This window comes from Canis lupus, chromosome 3 (genome assembly GCF_011100685.1).
Source record: "Canis lupus familiaris isolate Mischka breed German Shepherd chromosome 3, alternate assembly UU_Cfam_GSD_1.0, whole genome shotgun sequence".
Lineage (NCBI taxonomy): Eukaryota > Metazoa > Chordata > Mammalia > Carnivora > Canidae > Canis > Canis lupus.
In genome coordinates, this window is record NC_049224.1 from 7,374,909 (window position 1) to 7,384,265 (window position 9,357).

The following is a 9,357-nucleotide window of genomic DNA, read 5'->3' on the forward strand; positions in this document are numbered from 1 at the left end:
TCCCAGCTCTCTCAAGCAGATTACATAAAAGATGCAAACTTATGTCAAACAGGCATAAGGCTTGGATGGTAGGAACTGTTTGAACTGCGGCAAAAGTATATTCTTTTTCTTTCTTCCGTTATATATTTTAAAAACACACAGATGTCACTTGAAGAAGAGAAGTCCATGGCTCCATTTCTCATAAAGTAAGCAAAAAGACTTGTATAAAACTGGCTTCAAAAGCGTGATAATTCTTTCTCTAGCTTTTGTCCCTAAAGAGGTACATAGAATAAGGAATGATTTAATTCAATGTATTTTAACTTCTTGACAAATATAAAACATTTGAATGTGAGCAGTATTTGTTTAATGCAGGCATATGGTTCCCAAAATGTGCTAAATCAGAAGACAAATGAGTCTAGAAACCAGCAAGAATCAGAGATATTTGACCAACATATATCCCTGTAACAATATAAATGCACTTTTAGTGTTGCCTTATGTCCCATGAGCTAGGACACTAATTTTACATGCAGGATATGTAGCAGAGATTGTTTCTGCAGGGTGACTAACATAGCAGTAAGAGGAACTATACTTCTACTGGTACTACTTCCAGAGAAAACTAGTATATGAAAATTTAAAATTTTAATATATTTTTCCAGTTTTTAGTATTTATGGTCTGAGTACTGGGTTAAAATGCCAATGGATGAAAAAATGAATGACTTTCAAAAACAGGAAGGGTGGTTTCAAACAAGGAGAGCAGGGCAGTGGGGGCAGGGCTACGATTATTCACAATTACTTATTATCTACAAAAAAGAAACTATTGATAAGGTAATCATCTTTAGATAGAAGTAGAAAATGTCTATATCCAATTTTGGTTTCCATTTCTTTCTCATCATATAGTTGGACAAACCTAAAAGCAAATATGTCTAACAAATATTACTAAAATGCCTTTGGACCCTCTATTTCATTCTACTCTTACTCATTTATGTATATATGTGTAAGTATATATATTTATAAATATATATTATATATTTACTTATATTTGCATTTATATAATATGTATTTATAAATATATTTATGTATATGTATTTATATGAATCTATAATTTATATTTATAAAATTTATAACAGGAAAAAATATATATGTCATGGATAAAGTTCTAAATTCCTTTTAAAAAGATGAATGATACTCTATTAGCGATTATCCTTTCTTCCTGTTTTTCGCAACGATGCTCAAATAAGATCTAAATATAATTCATAGCAGAGAAATGTTAAAGACACAACACAATTAGAGTTACACAGTTTATCAGAGAAATGTAAATCCTGAACAAGTAATTCACTTTCTACCATGTTTTGTGTGATTCATCCACACTACAGAAAACATCTGCCACCACATGTATATGACAGAGGACATGAAAAATAATAAACAAAAAGTCCCGACATAAAAGAGTTGAAGCACATCGAGACAATGGCTGGTTCAACACGAGGCCCCATATAGTTGGGGGCTAATGCACACGTCAAAATCAAGTATGTGTATGCAATTCTCGGTCTAGTGGCTACAGTCAAACTAAAGCAATGACACTCTAATAGATTACCTTGGAGGGGGTGCCCGGCAGTCACAGAATGGCTTGCCATCTCCTGCATTTCAAAGAAAAGTTATAGACAAAAACCAGAAAATAGTGTTGATGAATTAAAATTTGGCCACCTCTGCCTTTATTTTTGTCACTTAAAAATGAAGGGATTGTGGAAGAAAATGTGAAGGAATGAATAGTTTGAAATTAGACCTGGAAATATTGTAATAGCATCGTATGGTGACAGATGGTAGCTACACTTGTAGTGAACGTAATATAATATGTAAACTTGTCGAATCACTATGTTCTACACCTGAAACTAATGTAACATATGTGTCAACTATACGTCAATTAAAAAGAAAACAATCAGACCTGAAAAAAAGAAAACAAGGGCACTTGATTCTCAAGCTTGATTTTCTTTATGCTTAGAAAATACATGTCACATTATTAAATACATGCTCCTCTGCTAACATTTGTGAATATTCTTTCTGCCCAATTCAGAGCTATCGTTAACAGACACAATCCCCTCTGGGTGCCAAGGCAGTCTGCTTACTTGATATTCTTCAATTAAGCATCTTAATTGGACCTACAAGGGCACTGGAATTTAGAATATGAAAGCAATAAACCATTTGGGAATAAAAATCTCAAAATAACATTTTACTTAATTATTATCCATATTTCATGCTGTAAGTTACATTCAGGATACTCCTGCATCCGTCTGCATGGTTTACTAAAACACACTTTAGAGGTGCCTAAAAGGCTCTGTATCCTTTAAAGTGTCAGTTCAGGCCTTTCCATTTCCCCAGATAATTGATGCCAGTCCAATGTCCTTAAAAAGTGCACAGGAAACAATTCCTATTTTACAGGAGGTCACGGGTGAATCTAAATGTCATAAGCTGATTTCCCCATTGATCAATTAAGGTGTTGTACTTGACCCATTTAAAAATATATATATGCATAATGTTAGCTTTCCAATATAATTTACATAATAAATACATTGCAATACTTTGAATTCTATCTACTTTTAGTATTTTGCATAGATGACATTGCTGAACAGACTGCCTCTGAGCAAATATTTACTTGAAATTTTTGTCAGTCTAATGTACTTTCCTTTTTGAGAAACTCCTGTCCATATACTTATGTATCAATGCATTATTGCTCAAATATATTTTTTACAATTCATTATATTCTACTTTTTCTCCAAAATTAATAAAATATGAATGTTTAATGTATTAATTTCGGGTTTATATTTTCTAATCTTTTTTTTTAAGTCATCATGCTTTATTTAAAGCCCTTTCAATTTTAAGCATTTCTTGTTTTACCTTGATATTCATAAAAAGGCAACATAAATGTAGGGGAGGAAAAAGTTTTCCTCAACCTCTTAGGGCTCCTTGCTGGTCTGAAAATTGAACTGACAAGACAAACTGACAGAGGAAAAGCACACAGATATGTTTAATATAATTTTTATGTGACACAGAGCCTTCATAAGGAAATGAAGACCCCATGAAATGAATGAGAGTATTTTTACGCTGGGTTTGATGAAGGGTGGACAGTCATGGAGAAATATAATAGATCCAGGAATATGAAGTAAGTATAGTAAACTGGTGGAGACTTAGCAAGTAAAGTTTATTAGGACTGTCCTTCAGCATCCTCTCCTCCTGGAGTAGGGAGGGCATTTCTCAGATGATGGTTTTTCCAACCTATTTCAGGGAAAAGGTGGGAGAAAGGTCCCACAGTGACCTTCCTGCTTCTGCTCGTTTTCTCAAACTTCTTCAGTTTAAAATAATCAGTGGGCCAAGTTGCCATATTTTGGGGGAGCATATCCTGAACCCCATCACAAATCACAACTCAGATTGTAATGGCATAAGATTCATTTCATAAAGGACTCTAAAGTCAACTAGAATTTTTGAACTAGTTATGTACACGGGGGGAGGACTCGATTGACTGTAAGATTTGTCTTCTAAACCAGACTATTTTAGACTGAAAATGGGTATTAATAATAGTTACACAGCTAGAAAAGTTGTAAACTAGGAAGGAAATAATGATCACTCTGTGATAAGCAAATGGTTGATTGTGAAGCAAAGTGTTTGGAATGCGCAGCAGCATTTCAAGTGGAACCTGCTTTTCAAGGGGAACTTGAAAAGTTAAGAAAAACTAGAAAGTGACAAATCATTGTTTTTTTTCCAGCTTTTAGTGTTCATGACAGGGACATAAAATCAGAACTTTGTGTAAAATGATACAGGCAGTGATAGCATGTCTCATCACTCTGCTCATAATACAGTCTCATTTAGAAACTACTGTAAGGTAAGAAAGAAATCTTCATCCAATCATTTCATTCTTTCATCTTGTATAATTTTACAGGGAACACTGAGGGATAAATCAAAACATCATAAACATTTTAATCACGTAATGTAACCACTAACTGTTCATTCACAGATACGTATAGATAAGAGAAGATTACTTTTTGGGAATCATAATTATCATAATACAAATTAACAAATAATTATTTTTAACTTTAAACCATCTTTTTCTTGAGAGAAAGAAAAATGAGTCACAAGTAGTAGAAAAGTATCTTTGTGTCCAAAGAGAATAACAAAAGCTCGTAATAACTGAACTTTTTTTTTTAAGATTTTACTTATTTATTCATGAGAGACATGAGACACAGAGAGAAGGCAGAGACACAGGCAGAGGGAGAAGCAGGCTCTATGCAGGGAGCCCGATGCGGGACTCAATCCCAGGACCCCAGGGTCACAACCTGAGCCAAAGGCAGATGCTCAACCACTGAGCCACCCAGGAGTCCCTGACCTTACCTTTCTAAGGTAAATAAACCACATACAACAATACTCAGAACATTGTAAATAAAATATTTGCTTTAAAAATCAAGCTAAAAAAGTAATCTACACACCAAATACAATCAGCCAACATTGAATTTCCTAGAAATCAGGTACTTTGGGCCAAAGACTTCTGTTTTCATTTATCCACGAACATGTAAAAAATAAGTGGAATATTTAAATTAAAATATTATAGATATTTAGGTATCTTTAGCATTTTCCGGGAAAAGGACTTCACCAACATTTTGCCATGTTATTGAAAAAAAAAAACAAAACAGCATATCACATACTAATGCACAAAACCTGTTGAAACAACTGGCCACTCGCCCGACCATTATTGGCAGCAGCAAGGCCGGGCAAATACAAAAATGGAACAGGCATTTTATCAGACACATTCTTTAGTCACAATCTGATTCCTCTTCACCTGCTGACTATTGAATGAAAATGTAAACTTGACATTTCTGTTACAGAGAACAGAGATAAACAGAGGGACCAGGAGTTGCTCACCTCTCAAGTTGTCTGTTCCGTTACAAGGGCTGGTAATTTATGGTGGAGAACTGAAACTTTGGTAAAATGAGCTTTTGGAGTATTCAGTTTAATTATACTCAAATACAATAATGTAACCTTAATCTAGCAGATGAAGTAGTTCTCATAAGCATAGTACACTGCAGATGTTATATATATTTATGGCTCTGCCCCATAAATTCATAAGGATTTCCTTCTGGGTATTAAAAGCCAAAATATGATTTTTGACAGAATATATATTTTGGAATTCTTACTTTGATAGTTAATTTTAAGAGCAGTTATTTCTGCCATTCCTGAAGGAAAATACATCTAATAACCAGTAGGGCATGGTTTTCCCAGAGCATATAGTTATGCTTGCTTGAAGGAAGTCAGCCAGGCATTGCCGACAAAAGTTAGCACTTCTGTTGTGGCTCAAGTTATTCCCGTATGTGGCATTTTCTAACTTTTATGATTACACTATTTTTTTAAAAAACAAAAACAAAAACATGAGGGATTGACTTTTTGAGGACGTCTATCTTCTAATATCTACAGAAAAAAAAAATCAACAGGGCACATATAGTGCCTTTTCTTTAACAAAGGCAAATCGATTTTTCTTAAGAAAAATATGATCTTTCTTTGCAACAAGTTCCATGTTCTAAGCCCCAATGAAATACGCAATGAAAACGCAGGTAGCGTATTCTACTATCATGAAAACCTAAGAGTAGTTTGAGAGGGAAAACACAGAGGTACCGCAGTGTTCTATATTTCCTAAATATATTCCCGGCTGTCTACTGAAGTGGGTACTTCAGGGTACATCCTGACTATAATTTAATCACTTTTGGTAAATGAGTACCACTTAGAGTAAATCTGATCATATTCTATTCTGAAGGATTTCGGCAATCTTTTTATTTGCTGTCAGCTCCTTTTGAAAATAAATTTTCCCACTATCGTCCCTTAAAGTCACAATGATGCTTGCAGGGTTCTTCATGAATGAAAACATAAGCTCATTCAAATAGGAGAATGACAGCTCATAACATAAAACCATAAGCATTGGGAAACTTTTTGCTCACTCTTAGGTAGTAATTAATTTCATATGTGGTTATAAATTATACAGTTTTACAAATGACTGAAGAGATTGTCATTAATTATCCACTTGCTGTTGTTTTTTTTCTTACTTTTAATTTTTTAAACATTTCAAATACACAAAAGAAACCAAAAAGAATAAATATGCACATCCCTATCATATAATGTCAACTGTTTTCAATCTATGGCCAATCTCATCATATCTTCTTTGCTTTTACTTCTATATATTTGAAATGATTACATCTATGAATACAACATAAATACTTGAAATGTTCATTTCAAATATATATATATAAAATAAAGATTTCCTTTTTAAATTTAGCCATATTATAATTACATTTCAAAAAGTTTATGATTTGTTAATGTCATCAAATCTCCAGATCAAATTTTTTTGTCTCATTAATGTCTTTATGATTTGTTTTTCCTTGATAAAGATCCAAATAAAAATCCTTAGATAGCTACTGGTTGACATATGTTTAAGTCTCTATCTTTTTAAAGTATATTAATACTAATTGTTACCGGCGGCTTAAATTTATTAAATCTCCTACTATTTTAAAAGCCACTTTATTGAGGTATGATTGACATACAAAAAGCTGTAAGTATTTAAAGTATATAACTTTATGAGCTTGGAGTTAAGTAGACATCTATGAAACCACCGCCACAACTGAGGCTGCGAACATATCTAACACCTCCAGAAGTTTCCTCCTGCCCCATTTATTTATTTTGTTTTTTGTGATAAGAATATTTAACATAAGATCTACTCTCTTAGAAGATTTCAAGTACATAACACAGCGCTGTTAATTTCAGGCTCTATGCCATACAGGTATCTACCACTTACTCATCTTGTATAACTGGAACTTTGTATCCTTTGATTAATACCATCTTGTTTCTCCTCCTCCCCAGCTCTGGAAACCACCAATCTCCTCGCTACTTCTATGAGTTTAACTATGTTAGATTCCTCATATATGTAGTATTGTATTGTATCGTATCTGTGCTTCTGTGCCTGGCTTCTTTCACTCAGCATACTGTTTGTCCTCCACGTTCACCTATGTTGTCACAAATGGAAAACTGTCTTGCCGTCTTTAATAGAGCTGAATCATATTCAATTGTATGTATATATTACATTTTCTCTATCTACTCAGCTGGTGATGAACATTAGGTAGTTTCTACCTCTTGGCTATTGTGAACAATGCTGCACTGAACATGGGAGCCCAGGTTCTTGTGTCTTTTCATCTACAGATTTCCACTCCTTTAACATGCATACACTCTCTTCCTTGCAATTTTATTTGTTGAAGATAGTAGATTCCTGGGGGGCACCTCTGGGTGGCTCAGTAGTTGAGCATCTGCCTTCGGCTCAGGTCATGACCCCTGGGATCCTGGGATCAAGTCCCGCAGGGGGCTCCCCGCAGGGCTTCTCCCTCTGCCTGTGTCTCTGCCTCTCACTCTGTGTCTCTCATAAATAAATAAATAAAATTTTTAAAAAAAGAAAGAAAGAAAGAAAGAAAGAGAGAGAGAGAGAGAGAGAGAGAAAGAAAGAAAGAAAGAAAGAAAGAAAGAAAGAAAGAAAGAAAGAAAGAAAGAAAGAAAGAAAGATTGATTCCTGGTATTACCTGATCTCCCATAGTCTGGATTTCACTGACAGCATCACCATGGGTTCCTTAACATTTTCCTCCATCATATTTCCTGTAATTGGAAATTGCATCTAAAAGCTTAATCAAATTCAGATTTAATACTCCATAAATGCTGTTGTGAAGTATTGTTTAACTGGAGAACTATTCACATTTTGACCATCGTAGAGCTGTGGTTAAAAGCATAGGCTCTGGAGACAGACTACATGGAAACTAATTCTGGTTTTGCCTCATCGTAGTGCTGAAACCTTAGGCAAATGAACTAAGCAGTATCTCATTTCCTTCACCTATGAAATGGGAATAATAAACACACCTAACAAATGAAATTTCTATCAAGACTACATAAATAAACACAGTACTTCAAATAACACTTGGCACGTAGTAAGTATTCAATATACTTTAGCTATTATTACTGAAGAGCTGAAATTAATTATGAAGAGGAAGATGCAGAAAACACAACAATTATTATCCATACAGCAGCCAAATCGACAAGTCTAGTAGAGACAGATTTTCAATATCTAATATAAAAGTTGAAATGTGAGTGGACTAAGAGGTCCAAATAAATCAGTGAACTGGTAATGAGAGATGCAGCCTTTTGCTGGTTAAGGTCAATGATTAAAACACCTCACAGGTTACTAGTGATTGAAAGAAATGGCTGCTTTCCAGTTCTGGTAAATGTATTACGTCCTTCCATATGTACCATTGGCTCCCCCTCAGAAAACAACCACGAACATGATCAAGTCACATTTTATTCTTTAAGATAGTTTGATAGCATCAAACTAAACAAAAACAATTATCTTCGCAAGGCAGATGAAATGGGTTCATCTCTTGCTACCCAGAGCAATAGTTTGTGAATAGTTTTCACTCTTTCAGAAGTTGGGCATAAATGTTTAGCACATTCCATCAGTAGTTTATAGAATTTTGAAGGGAGCAAAATCACTTAATATACTTTTTTTTTAAATCACAATCTTGAGAATGGCTATTAACTAAGGATTTAGCAAACATTAAGTTATAAAGTCCGTAAGATTGGAAAATGGGGAAGATTTGAAGTCAGATGAGCAATGGAAAATTTAGGCTGGGTATTTAAGGAAACTGCCTATTAGCAAGAACTATTAGATAATGGAATGGTACTTTTCTTAAGCTCCATAAATTTCAAAAGTAAATTGGAAAACATATTGGAAGAAAATGTTCCACCCCACCAGGGGAATAAATGAAATGGTCTTTTCATCTCCTGTTTCTATAAGCTGGTCTGCAAATTAGATGTATAAAATTTACCTACCCAAACTATGAACACGATAAGTCCAATATTAGGTTTAGTCCAAGTTTCACTGGGAAAAGTTCCATTTCCAGATCCTCAGCCAAAAGCTGAATAATACCAATATGGAAATTTGGAGCAAAATCAATTGTTAAAGTCAGATTATGAGATTTTAACTGCCATTCTAAAACTACTTATACAGCCTTTCTATGTTATTTCCACTTGCCAGATCAACACCCAAGAGTCATTTTGACATTTAAAAAAAAAAAAATCCCAATTACACATCCAACTGCTGATTTACAAAGCAAAAGGCAACCTGTGATTTTGGCTTTAAAACCCAGTTTGCCTTAGGGATAGATGGATGAAAGAAATTCTAGCCTACTGTTTAAGGGCTAATATTCCCACATTTTCATATCCCATTTAGGGCAGGCAGATTTTAGCACTTCAGCTTAAGCAGTATCACTTTATATAAGGTGCCTGAGTGCAGTAGGCAGCACGCAGGAATGGGAT